Below are 27306 nucleotides of genomic sequence, written 5' to 3' on the forward strand. Positions count from 1 at the left end.
AAGGATTTATTTCCTAACTCATTGAAGACTGAATTTAAAACAAACTGAAATCCTACCTACTTTACTCTAATCAGCTTTCTGACTGATGGTGACGTAAAATTAAATAACCAATGCAACCACTTAAGCATTATATACATAAGTGACCCGTGTTTCTTGTGTTTGATGGTGTTTAAAATTGAGATCTTGCGATAAAATTTGGCTCTATTAAGCTGTGAGAAGATAATGAAATTCCTTATATCCTTTGCTGAATCTAGAAACTGTACAAAAGGATCCTGTAAAATATATACACTAATCTTGAGCTAATTCAAACAACAATTGTACAAATGTCCTGGATAGCTTTCATGCCATGGAATTGAGAAATCACTTTTGTCTTTATCACCATGTATGTTTTCAACTGTTATTTGTGGTGATACTTTTACTGATTGTAATGCCTGCCTTGTGAAACCATTATCATCTTGTTTTTGACTCTCATAGTCTGTTAATGGAGAAGAATTCTGATTTCTTACATCCTTCAACCTGTCAGCTGATGGATCATAGAGAACTTGGAAGGATTCTTGCAACTTATTACACACTGGTTCAAATGGAACGTGGCAAATTTCTACCAGTTGTTCTTCTTTTACTTTAAACAATTCAGATGATTCAAAATAAAGGAGCAAGGAATCAACTTGGGCTTTTTGATCATATGTTTCTATTTCCAAGTCTTCTTCTGCAACTTGACATTTATTGGTATTTTGGGGCTGCAAATCTAAATATGACAAGTCTTGAACAACGATTTGATTGCCCTCTAGATGGCTAATACCGGGACTTGTTGACATTTGATTTCTAATTGCATGATAGTTATCTCTGATAAACTAAAAGGAATCAAAACAAAATGGTAAAGTTCCTTCACTGATTTCAGAATTTTCTACACTTTCCTCCTCATTCTCACTGCTACAATAAACAAGCTAATCACTACTTTTAAGCTGTTGAATCTGAATTTCCTTGTTCCCCAAATTAGCTTCTGATTCATCTGCAAAGTTAAATTGGATTTTAGAAACATAATCATCATCATATTGATCATATTTAGGTGAATCATTGAAAGAAGAAATGTGATCAAATGCACACATTAGATCAGGAGATTGCTCCTCCACACATTTCCCTATGAATCACCTAAGTTGCTCCTCCACACATTGCTATATGAATCACCTGAATCTTTGAAATCGGTTTCACATTGCTCTATGAACAATTTTTTACCATTGGTAGGTAGGTTGAGTTGGTAAAAAATTGTTCATGAATATCAACCTTTTCCTCTTGTGAAACAAATGTGTCATGATGATTTTGAGCAAAGCATTCAACTTTCGTTATGATCTTCAACATCATTTCCTCTGCTTTCTCTATCAAAATGTCAAGTTTTTCGTCTTTCTCTATTTTCAACTTCTCTTTTCTAATTTTCAGATTAACCTCTACATCCACTGCCATGTTCTGCATCTATTCCATAGTCGAGGGGTTTCTCTCTCTCATATGAAATTCTATCTCTGAATCAAATGCTCTTGGGTAATGCAGTAGAGCCGAATCAGGGGGAGGTTTTATATTCAATGGTATTGAATGATAGATTTGATTGAATATGTCTGAAAATTATTGCACTGTTTCATCTAGATGTCTTTTCAACTGATTATATTCTTCTATGATCATCAGGAGATTGAGTTTGATTATCCAACTATCAAGGAAGAGTTTGAGAAACTGCTCAAGATTTGAGATGCTTGCCTCAGGTATGGTTTTGAACCAACTCCTGACTTTGCCTTGCAAAGAAAGAACAAAAAGCCTAATACTCACATTCACTTCATCCACTTCAAATAAGTTAAGATAATCTTCAAAAACTTGGATATGTTTTTGGGTAGTCACACCATTCTCTCCATCAAATCTTGGGAGATACTTGGGATAATTGTTAGGGAAAGCATGGACCGTAGGAGGAAAAATGAGTGGTTTATACCTATCAAGAACTTTATGAGGTACCGGAATATGTGCAGGGATTGGTTGATTGGTTTTGATTTTTGGATTCTCCTTAATTAAACAATGATCTTCATAAGAATTAGAAGACTGTTGTTCAAATGTGCAAGGAGATTTTCCATCTACATTTTTGGAAGGAAAACAATAAAAATTTAATCTAAAGTCATTTGTAAAAAACAATATACATTGAAAAAGCTTATCAATGAGAAAGAACATAATTTCTTGGTTAACAATCCAAATTAAAAGCTTGATCTTTTCATACAGTTCTTTTAGGTTCATTTCTCCAGTGGAGTCTTCGTTGTGAAATTGATATGGAGTCACTAGGTGGATGATTTTAACCTTTGTGTGTCTGATCCCTGTCCACCATCATAGATCAAATCTAAACCTATAAAACAATTCTGAAGAAAAGGTTCAGTTTCTCTAGGAAACAAAATTTTGAGATATTTATGATTATTTTGATTTTTTATGATTTTTCAAAACAACTTTTATGATTTCTTTAAGAAGTTTTTGATATGAGATTTAAACTTCTTAAATACTTTATTTGACAAGAGGAACTAATCAAGCAATTGAAACTAGATGTTTAATCCATAAGCTAGACCGGAGATAGGCTGAAGCAGCATTTATTTACTTCCGCAACTGCAAAGTAAAAGCAGTTTCAAAGGCTACCTGGGTAACTTCAGGCTCTATATGTAGCTTATGAAGTAAACAATAGTAACAAACAATTATTCAGGTCCCTAGCCGAGTCGCCAATGATGTTATCACTCAGGTTGTTCCCAAAAGTTGTAAGAAAGGGAATACGACCGAGGTAACCACAGACCAATATTTTAGATACAAATTCTAGCCAATCTGCACCAAGAGAGGACTCTCTCTTTATGATTTAGCCTTGCGTTTCAATGGTTTTAGGCTAGTTATAAAGTACAAGCGATTTTTATTTTATTTTGGGTGGTGAGTTTCAATAGAACAGTGAGGAAAAACTGAAGAGTTCAGTCCATTGGGCATGATGGAGTCAAAGAAATAGGTTTCCTGGATTTGGTTTCTAACAGAGGATGGCATCACAGAGCAAGGTAGTCAAACAACGAAAAAAATAAAGGCTAGAATCAGATGGAATGGACTCAAATGGGTGAAGGGTAGTTAATAATCCTTCATCATATTGAAAGAGGGAAAGTGAAAGCTTACTGAAAAAGAGCAATTAAAAATTCTCTATCAAATAATCAACATGAGAGAATCAGGGGAAGCAGGAGAAATTAAGAATTCACTGTTTATTCTAATTCTGAAGAAAACACCGAGAATAGTAAAGACTGAAAATAGAGTGCAATTAAGAAAATTTTGAATTATTCTTTCTCTTTATCATTCGGATCATGAAACACAGATGATATAACCGAAGTGAAAACTATGAAACACAAGATATGAGGGTACTTATTGATCCAATGGTATGATTCAAGAATTCTATGACAGGTCTTCTGCATCGAGTAAGCTAGACAATAGTTTGATCCCAACAACCTTTTATTCGAAAGTTCAGAGCTAGAGCAAAGTATAAGAAATCTACACAGACCGAACCTCTTCAAAACTCCAATGAAGAGGGTATTTATACAACAAAAATATGTACAACAGAATTTCTGATCAAAGCTATGAGACAATATCTAAGTTTAACCTAAAGTAATTTACAAGCAAGGTAAAAACAACTCGGGAAAAATATCTGATGTTGTGCTGGAGGCTGGCTCTTTAGGGTTCAGCTTGCAGGTGTCCTTTATAGCTCTATGAGAACTGTTTCTCTTAACTGCTCTTTAATTCTGATCTACTTCGCTTTGAATTCTGCATTGATACTCTTTATGGCTGATTTGATAGTCTTTATTACTGAACTAATATTCTTTGACTTTGATCTGGTCCTCTTGAATGCTCCTCTGATACTCTTTATCGCTGATATGACTCCTTCTCACCATTGTCTAGCAAAAAATAAGACTGCAATGTGTCCTCTGAGTATTTTTCCTCTGGCAAATCATGTTTTTGAAGATTCATTGGTCGAGGCAACAAACATCTTTGTTTATCTCTGTTTCTGTGGGCTCGGGAATCCTTTTGCTTTGTTTCGAATGGTATAAAGAGGAAGAAAACTGTAAATTGAAGGGTCGACAGTCAGCAAGCTCGTTGTTGGAGCTTTCGTGGTTGGGGGGTGGTTGAGAACCAGTTACAGAGTCATTCGATTACATGCCTGAATCACTATTTTGCGGTGAAAAACTATCAAAAATTAATTTTTTACCCTTTATTGAACATAAAGGTTTTTGACAGGAAAATTTTTATTTTTCGGACGAGTGACGTCAGTGGGGGGTACGGAACAGTTGACGTGGTGGGTGACATGGAAGTACAGATGGTGATGTGGCGTGGTGATGTCAGCGGGGGACAGCTGACATCAATAGACGATGTCAGCGAAGGGTTAGCGGGAGGGTGGTAAATGGTTTTTCCCGCACCGCTTTTGGGCTTGGGCGGTTTAGTGTTGAAGGGAAGCAAGCAATGCAGGAGAGCAACGCGTGGAACTTGTACGGGAGAAATACCACCATCTACCCCAGTAGTAAAGTTCAGCACATGAGAGGTCCGTCATATGATTGTCAGCCATTCGATGTGAGGGCACTGACTGGAAGGTGGGTGCTTATCAGAGATGGCAGATGGTAATGTGTAGGGTCAGTAATAAAAAGTATTTTTTTAATGCATCTAGGTCGGGTTTTGATTGATCACAGGATGATTAGGTTGTTAATTAACAGGACGTTAATTAACCTTTGAGCGCGCGGCGGGAAGGCTATTAAGGATTCCAAATGAACCTTTAATCCCTGCTTAATTAATTCTATGATTATAGTTTAATTGGGGGACGGGGATATTAAAGTATGGGGATTATATTATATATAATATGGGATATGGGTATTGATTTACATGCGATTTATAAAAATAAAGTTAATGAGTTAATATGAATTTTGTGAAAATGGAAAACGCTAAGCTTAATTTTTTGGAATTTTTACATAAACACTTAAGCCAAAAGGGAAGAAAAGGGGTTTTCACAAGTAATATGGTCAACTTCCTAAGTAAAGTAGGAATTCGCTTAGGCAATGACGAAATGGAATAAGATGAGTGACTCGGTGATATTAAGCGGATCTCAATATTAGTGGGGGAAATCAGTGAATGACTGGGGAAAAGGATGAAGGGGAGTTAGTCATGCCTCGCTTGAGCTGGTCCAAGGGTATCTACTTTGCACTTGTGATAGAGGTAAATTTAACACTTTGAGAGACAAAATTTATTACAAGTCTCATTTTGCAACGTCAAAACTGCCTACCCTGCCTACTTTGCCTAAAAAATTTTCTTCTTTACATTTGTGTGCACTTAAACTGGCAAACCCTTTTCAATCTTATTTCCTTTACATGGTAAGCCTACCTAAGTTTGCACTTATTTCTTCCAAGGGCTCAGATTAAACTGTTGACCTCCTTTTCTTCTCTAACTATCTACTTATCTTTCAAGATTAAACAGTTTGGACAAATTTTTATTCTCTATCTCTAAAACATGAAATTCAAACATGAACAGGCCAAGGTTAAATTGTTTGGCCATTCATCAATTGTGAAAAAAGTTCAACAAGCTGTACATGATGCTTTATTTACAAAAAATGAAGTAGTAGTGGCATTTGGACTTGCACACTTTCTTGGTCTTTTTTATTTTTGGATCATTTCTTTTCATTTTTTTATTTTGACCATTTATTTTTTTCACCCTTTGATTTTTTTTTTAGGGTATACCCTCTTTACATTTTTTAATTTCTTTTTTTATATTTTTTTTTATAATATGGAAACCTTTACAGCAAGGAAAGGATGAACATATTACAGAGCTCAACCAGTCAATCATGAAATATGACACCTATAACTATAGGAGTATAACAGGAGCTATGAACTAATGATGGATAGGACCCCAGCTTATTGAATGTAGATAGAAACGCAATGCCTCAATCTAGCTGTAGCAATAGTGCGGGGAGGCTTCCAAGAGCGAGGAGGAATGGGACCTAGAATGGGCCACAGATAGCTAATCTGTTACAGTTGCGGAGGGCCTAAGAACTATGCTCGTGATTGTACCAACCCAACAAGACTATCTTTCCCGTACTATGAATAGCTTGATCATGAAATGATAGTTGTCCGATGTTGATCACAAGAATGTATGAAAAATGGGTGATGCAGCCCACTCCAACGCAAAATATCCAAATGATGAGGTCTAAACCGTGTGAATGGGACCCACCGTAAACATGATTCTCAGAAGTGGTGCGACCATAGGGGAAGATAAGAGGAAGTAGCCAAAAGAGTATCCTAGGTAGCTAAGGCTCCTACAAAGGAATCTAAGTTTGACCTGGATTGCACAAAGGAGACAGTTATAGAAGCTAAGAAGAGGTTCGCAGAGGTCTCTACTTTAGGGAGTAGGGATCAACCAGAGATGGTCCTGGATCCTTCAATGCTAACTACATTTTTAGGGACATGTATGAAACTAATACATGACAATAAGGTAGTTAAAGGACTAGAAGAGCTGATTGTTAGGTGTGTAGGGTCAGGGGAACTGCGCGTAGTTCAAAAAATGGGGAAGCATGCTTTGTGCACCGGAAGGGAAATTTGGTTGATAGTGCAAATTGGCGAATATGAGATGGATCAGGTAATCTTAAATGTAGGTTCAGGCGCAAATGTGTTACCAAAGCAGACTTGGGAATGCATGGGCAGGCTCATATTACAGTGGTATCATATTCGATTACAGATGGTGAACCAACAAAAGGTCTTGCCCATGGGAAGATTGACAACAGTGACAGTGGATATCGAAGGTGTGAGCACGTAGGTAGACTTCGAGGTAATAGAAATTGTAGATGATAGTAACCCTTACCCCGCATTGCTAGGAATAGACTGGGCCACGGATATGAATGGAGTCATTAACCTGAAGAAGCCAAAAATGACTTTCGAGAAAAAGTCTCTATGCGTAGTAGTGCCACTGGATCTAGTTGAAGGAGTGTGCTACACTTAACCTATGCATGAAGATAACAACGATGATAAGCTGGACTACATTTACCAAATAACGGTGCAAGACCAGGATAGGGTAAGCCCGACTGAAGATGGGTGAATCTCATGGGAATGTGACAATTTTTGTACTTCGGATTTAGATGAAGAAATAGAACGTTGGAAAAACTGATTGCATGAAATAAACACACTAAATTGAAATTTGATGATTCGAGCACTACGATGCATGATGACCAAAGCAAGGGAAACATTAATAGATAAGGAGCTAACGAGATTGGACGACCTTAGACAGCATCGGAAGTGCCATACCGAAATGGATTGTTCAGGCATGCGGCAATATTACAAGCGTGGGATCTAACAGGATACAATGATAGATCACATTACCTAGTACAAGAGGGGGCACATTTGCCAAGGTATGCGTAGTCACCAATAAGAGTGGGTGAATACAATATAAAAAGGGGGATCTACACATCCCACGGGTCAGATGGGCCCGTTAGGCACTCTGCAAAAACATGGCCAGGAAGTTGAGGCTGCAGAATGGTACAAGAACTGAGGTCCCTGAAGTAGCTCCACAAAAGGCCGGGGATGTAGTAATATTGGAGAAGAGAACAATGCATGAAGTCCAAGCTGAAGGGCTTATACAACCATGGGAAGAGGAGTATGAAGGTATTCAAGAACCCATTTGGCAAGGGAATACGCAACTTCGTGAATTGGAAGAAAATAGGGTACTACTCAGAAGGCAGAATATGATGCTGGATGCAGAGATTAAACAGTTGGAAAAAGAACTAAAGGAGGACTTTCTGAATGATAAACCTGGAAATTTGCACCTGGATACGCACAAACCTAAGGATGAATTGAAGGAATATTACTGCAAGGTAATTGGTCGAATATCATGGTTAGGGTCATGCCTCACTCTCAAGAGAAATTAGGAGTGTGTGCCACACCCAACAATGCGCATAGTGGTGACGACAAAAACCCTGTCATGCGATGTTCACGAGGACACGCTAACAGTGCACGAAGGGGGTGCTACCACTTGACTAGCCAAAGAAGAGACAATCTCAGTGCTCTAGACAGTTGAAAGGGAGGGCGGGACTATAAAATAGTTTGTTAGGGAGCTGCACAATAACAAGGGTGTGCGTAGGGTCTATACGTCCCAAGAATCACAGTCACGCAGAATGGGCTACGCTACTACACGGATTGACAAGGAAGTGACCGTTGGCATCATTGTTCATGACAAGACATCTGGATTAAGGCAGAAAGAAGTGGGTGGTGGGCATTGAAGACATGAAGTCCAAACTCGATTTGAAATGATCTACTACCCGTATCACATTAATGAGCTAGAAAATGTGGGGATGGTTGAGCGGGCATATAAATCACGGATAGCCCTCTTTGAAAAAACCCTTGGCAGTTTGAGAGTATAGTTATCATGGTATCAAATGGGCATAAACCTGATGAATGAGGAAGTTGTTAGAGAAGTCTGTGGTTTGAAGCATTACCAGAGGATACACAAGAGGCCCTAATCATAATCATGTCAACAACCAAGGTAGCTCTGTAGAGTTCTCTGCCACTAGGAGGGGATGTACTAGAACCCCCTAAATCGCCACAGACACCAAGGACCAAAAGGGATTCACAGGTAGTAGGAATAGTCCATATGTCTCCGCGAAACCTGAGATTCGGTAAACTATTAATGGAATAAAACGGAAAAATGGTTCATATCAAGAGCGACGATGAGGAAGAGGATCCTCCAACCTTTGTCAAAGAAATGGACCCAGAAGAAGAAATAGATGAAGAAATCTAGCTAGAACGAGCCACAGTGAAGCTGCCCAACTATGTCCCTCCCCATAAAGGAAGGGTAAAGGTACCTAAAGATTTGGATGCCATTAAAAGCACATTAAACACCCCATCCATCCCTGTAGGGGTCCCATTTAAAGGAATGGACATGGGTTGCATTCCCGCTATGAAGTTTGAAGATTGGGACCTTGCAGACAATGAGAAGTTTCCCCATTTTGGAACTAGCGAGCTGATTTAACAAAGCACGCAGGGGGCATTGTAACACTGCAACCATGGACATGGATGCGTGGAGAGGAAGAAGCCAAGCTACTCCACCTCCTATCGATTCCACAATTACATCGGGCCCCAATCAGCATATTTGTTATCAGACAACTACTTTGCCTGGTGCACAATGGGTACTTGTGGTTGGAAGAACCCATTCTCATCAAGGCAGAACTTGTTCATCATGTTTCTTGACTTCCCTATGTGGGAAGGAACCCCACAGAAATAGCTGCCAAAAGCGAAGACTTGACGCTTACAGAGGCCATGAAAAGGAAATATAAGTTGGAGAAAAAGTAGAGGGGGTATGTTATTACCAGTATTCAAGACAAAGGTGTCCATATTGCTACCCAGTTCTTGGTAGGAAAGGTGATGAGAAAATGTTGAGGCAATGAGGTATTGGCAATGGCAATTGCGTTGCCTGAACAGTTTGCAGAAGGGGTCCAATTCAACTGGGCATAGTTCCTCTGTGATGAGTTCCTAACAAACCGCATGGAGGCCCAAGAATAGGGTAAGACCTTCCAGTACATGTGGTTGCTCTTATCCATATTTTTGGTTACCGGTGAATTGCTTGAGGACAATCAGTTTCCTCCCCTTGAACAGGACTAGTCAGAAGCATCAAAATATGCATCGCTATGGGAAACAAAGGATTCCATGCGAATCCGAGAAGCTAAGATATTTTGGGTACTAATGGAGTTGAGCATATGGCTATGGATCAACAAACGACTGCACCTATCTGCTTCGGTATACGACAATGTAAATGGTTTTGCAAACATTAAAGCGCATATGCACCATGTGTATATTATGGCACGGAAGGATCCCGAACAAAAGTGGACCACACTCCCCTTCATTGTAATTGTTGATGTTATTTTCGTGGTACTCGACACATGGCTGCCAGAATGGCGCGCAGCAAACTTGGTGGGGAACGATCAGACAGAGATTAAAAGACAGAAGAATGCTGCCAAGTTTCTAGCACAACAAAGGTGGAAGGAATAGCTTGTGGAAGAAGTATGGATGTCCCGGGAGGCAACAAAGTCTGCTGAAAAAATGACAGAAGCAGTAGGGGGCACTCCAACACAATAAGGGAGAGGCCCGAATTTGACTAAAGGGCATGGGGCAGATGATACGACAAAAGGTACGGACCCGAGCACCACCTCTACACCCTTAAAACGACCATGCGTGATAGAACGAATAGGGCCATGGAAGAAGACCAAGGCATCCAAATTGGATGGGGAGCCTATCACACTGACTGAGGTTGATCTATGCGACATCGGTGATACAGTTCACGAAGTCACTTGGGAGGGCTCTAGGAGGTAATGACGGAGCAAGAAACTTTGTTGGGCGCTCTCACAATGCAACTTCAAGAACTTCAAGTACGACCCCCACAACAGGGAAAGCTAGCGGCTTCTGGGGCTATAGGCACATCAGCAACTAAGCAGTTGTTGTGGGCCAAAACGGATAACACTTTCACGCTACCAGAAGGAGCACTAACATGAGACAATGTCGAGGAAAAAGTCATAATAGGTTGGCTCAAGGGACTTGGATTAACCTTGGCTGCCCTCCCACGAGAAATATTATATCAATTATAGGATAGAGCGACGACAGAGCTCCGTGCTAGGGAAGGACCCAGAGTACAGATGCTAAGTGAAAATTGAATCAACATCGAGAAACTGAGCCTCCAACATGATGAAGCAGTAGCATAGACTCAACATTTGGAACAAATCATTGAGGAAGCATCTCGGTATGCCCCCGAGCTCGAGATTGCACTAGACTTACCAATAGGCATACGGATGCACAAATTGGCCAATGGATTCTGTGAGGTAAAGGAGGAAGCCATGAGGATCCAGTTGGACCTCGAATTACAGATCACAGAACCAAGGATGAAGACACAACCCTCTACACCACCAAAGGTCCACAAGCTGCGGCACCATGCCATTCAAGCGGGGTTGGAAACAATATAGAGCAAGCTATACATGGATGCACTGGCTTGCTAGATCAGTCACTTGTCACTCTCAATTCACTACAGGAAGACCCAACGCTCGAATGGATAGAGAAAAAGTGCGGGAGTTACAACAAGCTTATGAAAATATTAGGGGGACCATGCAAATGGTCGCCCTTACTCAATGGCTGATGAGGATGAAGGAGGCCTAGGCTCTAAAAGCCCAAGTGGATGTTGCGCATCAAAAGGAGGCAGTGCTTAAAGAACGCATACAACCTTGGCTCGAGGAAGCATTCACGGTCACTGCCAAGATCAAAGGAAAGTTGGAACATATATAAGTTGTATATGCACTCAAGCAAGGACTTGTGCCTCCCAACGAAACATTGGAGATACGTGTACAACGGATACATCAGACAGTGGAGGAATGTGCTCCGGACGAGAGCAAAGTGCAGATATCACTGGATGAACTTCATGCGAAGATTACTGAACCATCCAAGTTACTTGGGACGAGTCACGATGGTTGTGTTCGGGGCCTGTTGGATAGCAAATCCCCTGCGTAATGGTTTTGGGGCTTAAAGCCCACGTTTTTGGGTATTTTATTGTAAAAGCTCCACGAAGTGCGTAGAGCGTGAATTGTAATGGGTCAGGTCTAAGGGTAGTCCACCGTAAAATATTGTAAATTAATCTATAATGTGTCAGCCTACCCATGGTCTGCATACCATGGGAATGTATAAATAAGTGCAAGGTTCAAAGTGTAAAAGGCAGTTTTTGGGTAAGGTAGTAAGTGATATGGGTGTCTGAAGGTGATATTAGATCTGAGTCTGTAAGTCCGAAGTTTTGGGTTATAATAGGAGATAGAGGCTCTGTGGCTGTGTGCGCGAAGGCCTGGTTAGAGTCTGCAATTGTGTGCGTAGGGCTAGAAGTGGATTGTAGCTGCATAAAGGCATTAATAAAGATAAGTGGGTTATGGAATATCACACATCTATTCTATATTCTGGTTATGCATATGTTTAAGGTTTATGATTTCGCATATGTCTGTTAAATGGTAACTGAAAGAATCAAGTTGCCTTAAGTAATTTAATATCTATGATAATATTAAAGCACAGTAAAGATAAATTGCACTTGCACTCCTAATCCAAGCCATGCAAAGGTAGATACTCTAAATAGACGGTTACGCGGGAGTAGCGCTAGGCGTAGGATCAGTTCACTAACTTCGAGACCTCATCAAGACAACCCTAGGCTATGGAATACTAGTTCTAGCATGCTCCCATACTACCTCGGGTGAGACCTCAGTCCGCGCTCCATGGATTGTTGCTGAAAGGGCCGGTAATTTCGGGATTTGTTTGGCTAAACATTTCTGAACCTGGATTAGGCCCTAATAAGCCAACATAGTTCCGCAATATGAGCCACTTTTCAAAGATAGCCTCTAGACCACTGGCCAAAATTTCCTCTAACTTTCCAAAAACATAAACAATATGTTAACAATACAAACCATTCAAAACTTGAATAATAACATTACATAGACATGCTTAATCCATGATATACATTTCATCAAACGTATGATAAACATATAAGCTACAGGTCATAAATGCATATATGATCATAAAATTTTGAAATCATCTAGTAATCACCAACAAGGCTCAATGCCCTCTCAATATAGCTACTACAACACTTGTTATCCCATGCATTCTTCATCTATTCAATTAACAATCATATCATGAATATGAGAAATAACTAGAGCACATCATATAACCGTGCTTATAAACAACATATAGCTAGAATTAGAACTATGGAAAATAAGACATAAAATTCATATAATAACAAGTAGAGGTGCTCATAGATCACAATAGGAAAATATCTCTTATTAACTTATGGAAAATCCAATCAATTCAAGGACTTCCATGTACCACTCAGCCATAGCTTGGGCTAGACTAAATATTTCTTCCATCCTATCACTCCCATGCCATATTCCAAGCATAAATGTAGGATATCATGGGATAAACTAAGACAAAATCAAATAGCAAATCTTGAGGTTAAACCACCTCCGCCATCAAGCCACTGTGAGGTTAAAAATTTCCTTATAAAATATTATAATTTCATATTCAATATAGGTTGTTCATTAGGAAGATGATATTACGGTAGAAGTTATGTTAATTGATGTTTTTTTTCTCTAGAAGGAAACCCTTAGTTTATATGAGGGAATTTTATTGTGGTTGTGGAATATTATTCTCAAACAGAGAGAGGAGGTTGTTTGAGAGCAAGGAGGAAATTACAATGGATCTGTTGTAGGTTGTATCTCTTCATTTGGCTTGATAATATAAAAGGAAGGATATGCTATTTCTCTGTGAACGTAGCCCAGATTGGGTGAACCACGTATATCTGTGTCTCTCTTGTTTTATGAATTTTTGTATTTTTTTTTTCTAAAATATTTTATGTGTTCCATCGCTTTGTAAAATATAATTTTCTAACAAATAGTATTAGGATAGTCAAAGGTCTACTTGGTTGATAAACTTGCAAGAGAGAAGGGTTCTCGGTTCAAGTGGGACTAATGCTAGAATATGGTAGGTTTAGGGTTGAGAAATTTAATGGCCAAACTACCAGGTGAGGAAGATGTAGATGGAATATTATATGTATCAGAGAGATATCTACTTACCACTGAGTGGGAAAACAAATAATTCGACAAGTATGATAGATGTAGAATGGGAGATTCTCAATAGAAAAACACTAGGAGCAATACGGCTATGTCTCGAAGAGTTGGTCGAATTAAAAATTTCAAAGGAAATGACAACATTAGCCAAACTATGTGAAAAACCCTTAATCTCATATAAGGTATTTATTGTGAAGAGTCTATTTAATATGAAGATGTCAGAAGTAAAATCTGTTGTTGATCATTTAAATCACTTTAACATGCAGTGGTATGATCTGGATTATCCACAGTTTCATGTTCATTACGTCGGGGGTCCATCATCAGGGTTAAATCAGAAAGAATATGAATGAAAACTTATTGAGAGAAGAGCTACAATGACCTGGGTATAAATAAACCTAGAACCCTAATTTTTTAAGAAGCCGACACTTATGTAAATAATTTTTTCATTTATGTTTATTTATTTATATTATTATTATTTCCAAATTAATTTTTCCTTTTAATTTAGCTAGAACCTAAAATATTTTAATTGATATATCTGATTCATGAATAAGTTTAATTTTTCATTTCCTTCCAACTATTTTTATTAATTTAACAAATTTTAATTTTATTTAATTTTATTTGATTAATTAATTAATTAATATAATTCTTACTTATTGTTTTTATTTTCATTTAATTAATTAATTTGAATTTAATGATTAATTAATTAAATTTATTGTTATTTACCATTCTAATTAATTAGTTAATTAATTACTTTAATTTAATTAGATTAATTTATAATCTTAATTATTTACTAATCCATTGTTAATCCTTGGTTATTATTAATTTTTTTTTTAATTAATTGACTAATTTTATTTAATTTTTATTTTAATTAGAATAGAATAACTAAATTAATTAATTTTGATTTAATTGATCTATTTAGATTAATTAAATAATTGATTTATAATCCTTCCTATTATTTTTATTCGATTAGTTAATTAAATTAAATTTATTGATGAATTAATCTTATTGATTAATTAATTTTTATTTAGTTAATTAATTAAATTAAATTTATTGATTAATTAATTTTATTTTTATTTAATTAATTAATTAAATTAAATTTTGATTAATTAATTTTATTGATTAATTAACTTTATTTAATTTAATTATAACCATAATTCTTTTTAATTAATTATTGATATTTACCATTTTAACCTATTAAGCCTTCATTGCCTAAATAATTAATTGATTGATTGATTAATTAATTTTCTTTTATTTTATTATTATTGATTATTTGAGAAATTCTATTTAATTCTTATTTAGAATTAATTACAATTTTTATTAAATTAATATAATTAATTAAATAATAAAATTTTAATTTAATTAATTAATTTTGATTTAATTAATCTAATTAAATTCTAATTAAATTTATCTAATTAAATTTTATTTTTATTAAGAGACCCTGATACTATGCTTCCAAAGCCCTGCAGGGGTTTATTTGTCTGATCAGGGGAAGCCAGTTTCCACTAATTTCACTCCCATTTTCCCTGTTAAGGTTTTGAGGAAATTTCATAATTTTGATGGCCTCTCCGATTTTTCTTTTGTGATAATTATCCTCTCTTGCAATCACTTTATCGTCCTCCACACACACATGATGTTTGGTTTTGGACGAGTGTTCCATAAGGGCCGATGTACGGGATCTCTCATTCTTTATATCAGCCACGTGCTCCTTTAGTCTTATTTTCAGAGATCGACCTGTTTCCCCAATATAACTCTTGCCACAAGAGCAATCAATCTTATACACACCCTTGAGTTGTTGAGGATCGATGTTATCCTTTACTGACCTCATCATCTGCCTTATAGTTCCACATGTTGTAAATTGAGTGTTTATGTTCTTCTTCCTTAAAATTTTTGCAATCTTATCTGTAATCCCCTGGATGAATGGAAGGTAGACCTTCCCAATGGTTACCAATCAGTTAAGATCTGCAGGGGAAAATTTTGATGATGAGTTTAGGGATTTCTTATTTATGTTTTCATTCCCAGATAGTTAGAATGGATTATTTATGGATATTATTAAATCTGTCTCTGAATCTAGTACTTTAAAGTTTGATTATGTTGTTAGTGCCATCCTTAGTGGGGAAATGTGACGAAAAAGCTTAGGTTGGACATTAGGTATTTCTTTCACTCCAAAGAGTGGAGTAAGAAAAATGAAAAGATGAAGGATCTCAAGAAATCATTGTAAGTAAAGAAAATACAAATCCAAATGTAGATCGTGAATAGTGTGTGAGAAATGTTGGAAGGAATGACACATGAAGAAAGATTGCAAATCATGGAAAGGAAAAGAAGGAGATGGATAACAAGAGAAAAATCATGAAGGAAATCTGACATGTGAAGTGTTTCAAGACCCTTTGATTCTATAACTAGAAAATATTATTGATGCTTGGATGGTTGATTGAGGGGCTTCATTCCATGGTACACTTGATAAGAAACATATTTAAGTATTAAAGGGGTTTCCAAAGTGCATTATATTAGATATCATTTTGGGTTTTAACTGTATTAAGTAAGTCATTCATATATGACCATTTCCATGAGAGGTAGTCATAACTGACTAATTTCTCATGATTTTTAAATAGTTCACTTACCACTAATTACTTCGGGTGATGCTCACAGGGGTGAAGAAGCGGGATTGAAACTAGTGAAATGAATCACATAGCATGAATCATCACTTTTGGGGCTTGCACCCAGTAACCAGGACTTCCTCGGAGGTCACCCATCCCATATTGCCTCTGCCTCAAGCGTGCTTAATTGTGGATTTTTTCACACAATCAAGCCCACTTAGCTTGCTATCCCATTTGAAAAATCTTAGCAAGTATTATGCTTCATGAACCATTAAAGGGGAGTTCCCTTTACTCCTTTTGAATTTAAGTATTAAGTGGTTTTCATAGTCCATTATAGCAGATATCATTTTGGGATTCAACTCAGTTAAGTACTTTCATTAATCTATGACAATTTCCATGAGAGCTAGTCATAACTGACTAATTTCTCATGATTTTTTAATATTTCACTTCGCACTCATTACATCGGGTGATGCTCACATGCGTGACAGAGCGGGATTGAAACTAGTGAAATGAATCACATAGCATCAATCATCACTTTCGAGGCTTGCACCTAGTAACCGAGACTTCCTGGGAGGCCACCAATCCCAGATTGCCTCTAGCTCATGCACTCTTAACTGTGGAGTTTTCCCCACAATCAAGCCCACTTAGATTGCTAACTCATTTGCAAAACCTTGGCAATTATTGTGCCTCACGAACCATTCAAGTAGAGTTCCCTTTACTCTTTTTCAATTCAAGTATTAAGGGGTTTCCGTAGTGCATCATATTAGACATCATTTGGGGATTCAACTGCGTTAAGTAAGTCATTCATCTATGACCATTTCCATGAGAGGTAGCTGTAATTGACTAATTTCTCATGATTTTTGAATATTTCTCTTAGTGCTCATTACATCGGGTGATGCTCATAGGGGTGAAGGAGCGAGATTGAAACTAGTGAAATGAATCACATAGAGTCAATCATCACTTCCAAGGATTACACCCGGTAACCAGAAATTCCTGAGAGGTCACCCATCCCAGATTGCCTCTAGCTCAAGCACGCTTAACTGTGGAGTTTTACCCATAATCAAACCCACTTGGCTTGCTACCCCATTTGCAAAACCTTAACAAGTATTGTCCCTCATGAACCATTCAAGTAGATTTTCCTTTACTCCTTTTGAATTAAAATATTAAGGGGTTTCCACAGTGCATTATATTAGATATCATTTTCAGTTTCAAATTTGTTAAGTAAGTCATTCACCTATGAAAATTTCCATGATAGGTAGTTGTAACTCACTAATTTCTCATGATTCTTGAATATTTCACTTAGCACTCATTACATCAGGTGATGCTCACATGGATGAAGAAGCGAGATTGAAACTAGTGAAATAAATCACATAGCGTCAATCATCACTTCTGGGGCTTGCACCCGGTAACGAAGACATCCTGAGAATTCACCCATCCTAGATTTCCTCTGGCTCAAGCACGCTCAACTATGGATTTTTCCCCATAATCAAGCCCACTTAGCTTTCTACGCCATTTGCAAAACCTTAGCAAGTATTGTGCCTCATGAACCATTGAAGTAAAGTTGCCTTTACTCTTTTTGAATTTAAGTATTAAGGGGTTTCTGTAGTGCATTATTTTAGATATCATTTTTGGATTCAACTACATTATGTATGTCATTCATCTATGACCATTTCCTTGAGAGGTAGTTGTAACCAACTACTTTTTGATGATTTTTGAATAGTTCACTTACCACTCATTACATCGGGTGATGCTCACAGGGGTGAAGAAGCAAGATTGAAAGTAGTGAAATGAATCACATAGCGTCAATCATCGCTTCTGGGGCTTGCACCGAGTAATCATGACTTCCCGAGAGGTCACCCATCCCAGATTGCATCTGGCTCAAGTGCGCTTAACTGTGGAGCTTCCCCCACAATCAAGCCCACTTAGCTTGCTACCCCATTTGCAAAACCTTAGCAAGTATTGTGCCTCATGAACCATTCAAGTATAGTTCCATTTACTCTTTTTGAATTTAAGTACTAAGGGGTTTCCAGAGTGCATTATATTAGATATCATTTTGGGATTCAACTGCATTAAGTAATTCATTTATCTATGACAATTTCCATTAGAGGTAGTCATAGGTGAATGACTTACTTAATGAAGTTGAATCCAAAAATGATATCTAATATAATGCACTCCAGAATCACCTTAATTATTAAATTCAAAAAGAGTAAAGGGAACTCTAATTGAAAGGTTCATGAGGCACAATACTTGATAAAGTTTTTCAAATGCGGTAGCAAGCTAAGTGGGATTGATTGTGGGGAAAGCTCCACAAGTAAGCCCGCTTGAGCTAGACGCAACCTGTGATGGGTGACGTCACGGGAGGTCCTGGTTAATGGGTGCGAGCCCCAGAAGTGATTATTGACCCTATGTGATTCATTTCACTAGTTTCAATCCCGCTTCTTCACCCATGTGAGCATCACCTGATGCAACAAGTGTTAAGTGAAATATTCAAAAATCATGATAAATTAGTTAGTTACGACTACCACCCATGGATTGATTTTTAGGCCCCTATACTACTAGTGTAACCCCATATTGTTATTAGTATAACCCACTTATTATATTGTTGTACCCATGTAGCGCCCATATTGTTACTATTGTGCCCCATAGAAGCCCACTATTGTTATTATTGTGCCCTTACATTATTATTGTTATGTCGGCTCTGATTATGTTATGACCCCTTAGACTCCTATATATAGAAAGGAGGTCTTTTCATTTGTATCATCAAAGAATTGTTCATTTATGTAATGTAAAGGAGGTTGCCCCCTCGAAGAGGCTGAATTCTAAGGCGTTGATCTATCTTTTCTATCTTTTCTTGAGCTGGTTTCATAACATTTCGTATTAGAGCTTTGGATTCTAGGGTTTCGCTGCTCCAAACAGATCATCGTGGCATTTTCGCTATAACATTTTTTCTCTGATGTTTCAGAAGTCTAAAAAAAAACCCATTTGAGAAGAAAGCATGCCGAACCTTGGGTCCGAATTTTAGAGCTTTTTGCGTGATATTTGCGGAGATATGATCTGAGGACGTTGGTCTTTTTGCAGACTCCTGAATTACATTCCAAACAGGTGACCTAGGGAAAATCGTCATAACTTTCTCTCTGAGGATCGGATTGAAATTTCGTAAGAAGGTATAGAAAGATGATGGACTTTAGTTTTCTTTTATATCTTTTTTAGATCCAGAGGTCAAAAAAGTGACACGTGGCACTTCATACAAGTTCGTTCTTTTGGAAAGGTCTATAATCAGGTCATCTTGGGAGATTGTGCATAACTCTTTCAGACTGGTGGCATTGGAAAGAGGACACAGAGGGCTACTACAGATAGCAATTTCAGAGCTTAAAGATGTGAAAGTATAGAGTTATAGTCATTTCAAGGTCGAGCTCCTAAAATCAAGAAAAAGCAAGATGAGGAAGTTTGATGGCAAGGATCCGGTATATTGGATACCTCAGATGGAGCAATATTTTGATCTACATTGTGTACAACTATTACAAAAGGTATGTATTGCATCTTCATATTTACAACCAGATCAATTTTTATGGTATGAAGGGATTTGTTCTCGTAAACAACCTGTTACGTGGTCAATTTTCACGTAGGAAATGATAGCACATTATGAGGATACAAAGAGAAACAACAATTGGAAAGAGTAAAATGGCTTTGTAACATAGTGGAAAGAAAAATTATGGAAACTAGGAAGTGTACCGATCACAACTATAAAGATGGAAGTGTTGTTTCTCCTAGCCTTCCAAAACCTACAAGGGTTACACCACAACAATTGGAAGAAAAGATATTAAAAGGGCTTTGTTACAATTGTGATAGAAAATGCACTAAAGGTCATAAGTGTGCTGAGAAGAAATTATTTTACATAGAATATGAAGAGGAGGAAGAAAAAGATCAATAAACATCAAAAGAAGAAGATATACGCCAAGACCCCACCCCAGAGAAAGAAGAAATGAATGAGACCATATCTTGTAAAGCATTGGTAAGAATTACCACTCCTCAAACTCTCAAGATAGAAGGACATATCAAGAAGAAAAATGTGCAAGAAGTGAAATATCACATCGATAAAGAAGAAATGAATCCAACCATATCTTGTAATTCATTCTTCGAAATTACCACTCCTCAAACTATCAAGATAGAAGGACATATCAACAAGAAAAATGTTCAAGAAGTGAAAGATCACATCAAGCATCAAGAAATGAATCCGACCATATCTTGTAAAGGATTGGAAGAAATTACCACTCCTCAAACTCTAGAGATAGAAGGACATATCAAGAAGAAAAAGGTTCAAACAATGGAAGATCACATCGAGCATCAACAACAAGTTCTCCAACTTTTAAAGGATAACGCCACTTCGGTGCAAAATCAAATGAAACAACAGGTAGATAAACATTGTATTGAAAAATGTTTTGATGTAGGTGATTGGGTATTTTTAGTGCTACATCTCAAGCAAGCTATTTATGAGAAGGAAATGTTGGCAATACTACATGCACTTAAAAAATGGCGACCTTACCGAATGGGAAGACTCTTCAAGGATGAGGATGTGGAAGCATTGTTTTGTGCTATTTATATTATCCAACCAGAATGGATAAACGAAGCAAGGGATGAATGGAAGAAGGACGAAGAAGTATGGCCACTTATTGAAAAGTTGCAAAAGATCTCAATTCAAACAATATTGCCAAAAATTGAAGAGGGAGGAAAAATCATATTGGAACCTGGAGCAATCACAGAAACAAGAACCCGACAGCTACGAAATTGATCAATTTTAGAGTATCTCATCAAGTGGAAGAACTTACCCGCTGAAGATTCCACATGGGAGGACAAGACTTTTATACGTAAGCATCAAGAACTACTCAAGAATTGTGGACAATTCTTTTTGAAGGATAGGGGAATGGTAGGCCCCTATACTACTAGTGTAACCCCTTATTGTTATTAGTATAACCCACTTATTATATTGTTGTACCCATGTAGTGCCCATACTGTTACTATTGTGCCCCATAGAAGCCCACTATTGTTATTATTGTGCCCTTACATTATTATTGTTATGTCGGCTCTGATTATGTTATAACCCCTTAGACTCATATATATAGAAAGGAGGTATTTTCATTTGTATCATCAAAGAATTGTTCATTGATGTAATGTAAAGGAGGTTGCCCCCTCGAAGAGGCTGAATTCTAAGGCGTTGATCTATCTTTTCTATCTTTTCTTGAGCTGGTTTCATAAGAATTTCCATGAGAGGTAGTCAAAGGTGAATGACTTACTTAATGAAGTTGAATCCAAAAATGATATCTAATATAATGCACTATAGAATCACCTTAATTATTAAATTCAAAAAGAGTAAAGGGAAATCTACTTGAATGGTTCGTGAGGCACAATACTTGCTAAAGTTTTTCAAATGCAGTAGCAAGCTAAGTGGGATTGATTGTGGGGAAATCTCCACAAGTAAGTGCGCTTGAGCTAGACGCAATCTGTGATGGGTGATGTCCCGGGAGGTCCTGGTTAATGGGTGCAAGCCCTAGAAGTGATAATTGACCCTATGTGATTCATTTCACTAGTTTCAATCCCGCTTCTTCACCCATGTGAGCATCACCTGATGCAACGACTGTTAAGTGAAATATTCAAAAATCATGATAAATTAGTCAGTTACGACTACCACTCATGGAAATGGTCATAGATGAATGACTTACTTAATGTAGTTGAATCCCAAAATGATATCTAAGAAACATATTCATGACTATTTTCAAGGAGATTTTGGTCATGTTCATTTAGGTGATGATATACCCTATAGAATCATTGGAATGGGTAAGGTATTTATAAAGCAACAAAATGGAAACCAATGGATATTGAAGGATTTAAGGAATCTTCCATATCTAAAGAAAAATCTAATTCCAACAGAGAAGTTAGGTGGTGAAGGTTGTGTAATTACATTCATAGTCAAAACCTAGAAGGTCACTAAAGGGACCCTAGTAATAGGAAAAGGAGAAAAGGTTGGTACATTGTATTTATGCAATGGTATTTCTAAATTTATTAACTCTTTAACTTCCATAGGAGATGATATGGAATTATGACATCATAGGCACAAAAACATGAGTGAGAAAGTAATGAAAATTCTTCACCCAATAAATTTGCTGCGAGATTTGAAGCATGTTGATTTGGATTTCTATGAGAATTATGTTTATAGAAAATAGAAGAGAGTAAGATTTCTCACAGTTGGGAAGGAAAATAAGAGAGAAAAATTATATCTTGTGCATATATATGTATAGGGACCAGCTCAAGTATCATCTCTTGGTGGCTCTCGCTATTATGTTAGTTCCATTGATGATGCAACTAGAAAAACATGGATTTTTTGTATTCAAAATAAATATGTTGTATTTGATTCTTTCAAGAAATGGAAAGAAGTTGAAGTGTCTCGTATAAGGTAATGGAGGTGAATAATACAACAAAGCGTTTGATCACTATTGTTCAGAACATGGAATTAATAGAGAGAAGATAGTTCTGTTAGCTACCTATACCAATAGGTTTCATATTTCATGATTGGCTATGAAAAAGTCCAAATATGCTCTGCTTTGAGGATTCAAACATCACATATTTCCAAGAGAATCCAATCTGTGGTTATAGCTTGGTATGGACTCAAATTTTGATGGATGGTCCAACAGTCTAATCTGGATCATGTCATGTTTTAAATTTTCAGTTGTAGAATAGAGAAAGGAGTCTGTCCAAACTGTTTAATCTTGGCAGACAAGTAGTTTAGGTAGAGAAAAAAGGCTCCCAATAGCTTAATCTGGGACCTTGGAAGAAATAAGGGTAGAAGTAGATGGAAAAACAAAAGAAAAAGCCAAAGAAAAGAAAAGGCAAGTAAGGGTCTGCAAGTCCAAGTGCACCCTCCAAGAAGAAATAAAAAAATGCTAGGCAATAGATGGGTAAGCAGTTGGGGTTGCAGAAAGGTCATTTATTATAAGTTGCATGTGTGCTAACTTTGTTTACCAAAGCAAAAACAATGAATTGAGAAGGTGTCATTCTTCATCAAGTTGCAGCAAGCAAGAAGCATGTCTAACCTCCCTTCTTCCCCTTTCTATTTCATTACTAACACTCCCTCATCAGCTGAGATTCATGGAAGAGATTATGGTTTCATGGTGGTTCTTAAATCTTTTAGAAGCCACATTTCTTGTCTAAAGCTCTTTTTCATTTTGATCTACTCCCTAAACTAAGTAAGTTTCAAATAAACTTAGTGATTTCCCCCTCATTCACCTTTCCCCCCATATTAACTCTAACTCTACTATGTAAATCCCCTATATTACCTTTCCCCTAATATTATAAACACCATGGTGTATAAACCCCAAATTTTGTATAAATATCCCTCCCCTTGGCATTATAGCCAATAAATCCTCTATCAGGGATCAAATTGGCATCTGGTCACTTTGATGAACCCAAACCTACCCGTCTCCCTCCTTTGAAGTCATTCCACTCATTAAACCTTCATTTGCAAAGAAAAACCCTATAAAAACCCCTTCCTACCCATAACCCATTTGAAATTATGAAAAAACCCAAAAAACCCACTTTGCCGCTTAACCAAAGTTGGCGCATATATTTGATTTTTCGAAATATATTGAAAAACATTGAAAAATACCATATATGAATCTTTCCCGCTGAGCACGTGTCCCAAAAGAAATATTTGTTTATTCCTCCGCCCGCTTCCGTATCCACCGATCACATCGCCCTCCCGTCCACCGTCGGATCGGACCCATGTGATGCGACGGCCCTCATTGATATCGGAGCGGCCCCCACGCCCGTCAATTAGTGCCCGAGAAAATGACGAAGGGTTACGTCAGTCCTCGGCCACGCGTCACCCTCTCAAGGCTCTTAGAGCGGCCTCTGACAAAACCAGGGCCGTATCGTAAGCGCTCCGAGAAAACCGTAACCGCTATGGCACTTACCGCCCGGTTTGCTGGTCCCACGTCATGCCCACGTCAGAGCCACGTCGCCGCCACCCCGCCATCACATCAGTACTTTTGTCCACCCCTGTGCCAGCGTGTCTGCCACTGCATCATCCCCGTGGACCAATAGCAGCTCGCCACCTCACCCGATGACGTCATGCTGACGTCATCCGAGCTTGACCCCACCCTATGACGTCATGCTGACGTCATCCGAGAAAAGGCACCAAATTGCCAAAAGGTCCATATTTTGGCCAAAAATCACGTTTTGCATACTTTTTCGCTCATTCGCTGTTGTTTGCGCTGCATGGTCTTTTACTTCCAAAACTGCGCCACCCCGCTGGAATCGACCTGGAGACCTCCAGAGCACCAATTTTGCCCACATTTACGACCACTGCTCGCTGTTTGCCAGGTATTTCTCATCATTTATCCTCCATACGCCTAAATTGTCTGTAAATTACTCATAAGGCTCAAAGGACACTAAAACTCATCATTTTACTGGCAAATTCCCTCTGCAACGCCTCTATTTCCAACTGCAAGCTCGAAAACCACCAGCTGAGCCTTGATTTCCCGAGTTCTTATAAAAAACTGTAAACTGCTCGCGCAATCGTGAGACAGTTGGTCAATCCATTAAAAACCTGCCACAAAAGACAGAGCGAGACCAGACATTGGTCTTATTCGTAATTCAAACAGTATTTCAATTGCTGTATGCTCATTTCATCCTCTGGTCCCTGAAATTCACACTTTCATTGCAAGTAATCACCTCTGTGTTTTTCTGCTTACTTCAACCAGTTCACCTGCAAGTCAGAAGCTTAATAAGCCATGGAAACTCCAATTGCACTGAACATCAAGCCTCTCAATACCCCTCATAGGGAGTTAGAATGGAAAGCTCTGGGAGATATGGATTATCAAATGTTAGACTATTTTCCATTAGGCTCCAAATATAATATTCAGATGCTAAATGAGTTGAAAGCCCAGCACCTTAGTGGAGCTGATATCCTAGGCATTTGGGACTCAAACTTGCCCATCTACAACCTCCCCCAGGTAAATCCTCTGCCAGAATTGATCCACAGATTCCAGGAGTGCTATGATCCATGCCAAAGAGCTGTCCTCAGCCCCACAGGCTCAATTCTGTTCCATATCACCCCAAAGAGCATAAATGAGATGCTGCATTTCCACACTGCAAAACCATTGACCCCCCTCTACATGCAGAACTTGATAAAGAAGGGGACTAAGTTGTCAAATGACCAGATCATCAAAATCAACTAGCTGTTTGTACAACCAGGCTCTGAAGCCATCAGAACTCCTCCTATTGGATATGCATACTTAAATGAATTGGGCAGAATGCTAGTGGATTTTATCAGCTATGTCCTAGGGTTCAGGGGAGTGGAGGATGTGGATGATATTATAATGGCAATGCTGTCTATATTCTCTCCTGGAAAGCCTCCAGCTGTACATTATGACTATGCCACATATATTGCAGATAAGATCCATGACCAGCTAATGAATCTGCAAAGGGAAAGACTGTTCAGATACACTTCATACATTTACCAGCTATTCTTGTTTTATCAACCAGGAAGCTTCCTCATTCCCCTGAAACAAGTTAATGCCCAGGGGAATCCAAGGTCAGTTGTGTTTTGGACCTCTGTTTTTCATTGCACCTCTGTATCACCATACACATACTGTGAGTTCATAGACTTGTTCATTCATCCATCTATGACATTATTGTATGGTGTTTCTCCTCCAAGGCTAACTGATGACATGAAGAGAATTCTCCATCTAAACAAAACCTACAGCATTGGTAATTGGTACTTTTACCAAGACCACACAGTCATCAGAGTATATGGCTGTGAGTTGAAGCCTTATAGGCTGCCAAGGTATGTCCCTATGAGACTTTTTGCCCTAGAATACTTCAGGCAATTTGGGAATGCTGACTACCTCCACTTCCAAAGTAAGAACAAGAAGGCACAGTTGAAGGTAAGGAGCCAGCTGGGCCCTTTCCTATATAACAAAAAAGAAGAGGGATGGAAAGAGGCAAATAGTATCCTAGAGGCTCTCAAACTGCAAACTAGTTTTGAGTGGATACCCTATGACCCCAATCATTTTGTTTCCCTCAGGAGGATAAGATACAAATTGGGTACCTATTCACATGTGAGGCAGCCTGAGATTGAGCAGTATGCCAATACATTGAGCTGGGAAGAGGGCACCCTAGAAGAGGAAATCACTAGTGAAGTGCTGCTAGAAAGAGAGGCTAGAAATATTCAAAAAGAAGCTAACTTAGAAACTTGTGGACAGGTCCCCCTCTGTTATCAAAGACAACTTGGAGCAGCTGCCTCATCCTCAACAACACATCAGCGAGCTGCCATGAATACTCCACAGACAGCCAACAAAAGCAAAGAAAAGCAGGTGGAACAGCCACCTCCCATGACAGAAGAGCAAATGGAAACCCTAGTGCAGCAACAAGAAGAGATGGAGCAGCAGGGAGAAGTGCAGCAGCAAGAAGAACAACAACAACAGGAAGAACAAAGGCAGGAACAACCTGTCCAGCAAGAGCAAATAGTGGAAGCCCCTAAATCCGATGAACAAACTATGCCTCCAAGGCAAGAAACTTCAGCTGAGGCATCAATCCTCCAAACTCCACAAAAGGAGGATACAAGCAGGAAAAGGGATAGAGAGACTCCCCTTACAACATCAGCAACTCATGGGGAGAGAAGACAGAGAATCAATCCCTTCTCAGAGGAAGAAATGCCAATAGGACAGTCTTTTGGTATGGTCCCACCCAGCAGGGAAGCACCAGCAAGTTCCTTTCAACAGGAACAGGATAGAGCAATGGGAGGAGAAGTGAGTTCCTCAAATCAGCAAAGGGAAGGTGGACCCAGCATTAAACAGCAGTTCATTGACATTAAGAGGAGAAATGAGCCCATCAAGATACAACTGTATAACCATCTGTTAAACATGGCCCCCACCAATCAACAAAGACTCATGTCTGCATATGATGTGCAGGAAGGCAAAATGATCATGAGTCATTTTATGCCAACAGCAGTGCAGCCCCAATCTGCCTCTGACTACTTGAGGACTAACCTGGAAGTCCTTGCCAAGGATATCCACCCAATGG

This window comes from Pinus tabuliformis, chromosome 8 (assembly GCF_031772625.1).
Source record: "Pinus tabuliformis cultivar Carrire ecotype Pingquan chromosome 8, CPIR1, whole genome shotgun sequence".
NCBI classification, from domain to species: Eukaryota; Viridiplantae; Streptophyta; class Pinopsida; order Pinales; family Pinaceae; genus Pinus; species Pinus tabuliformis.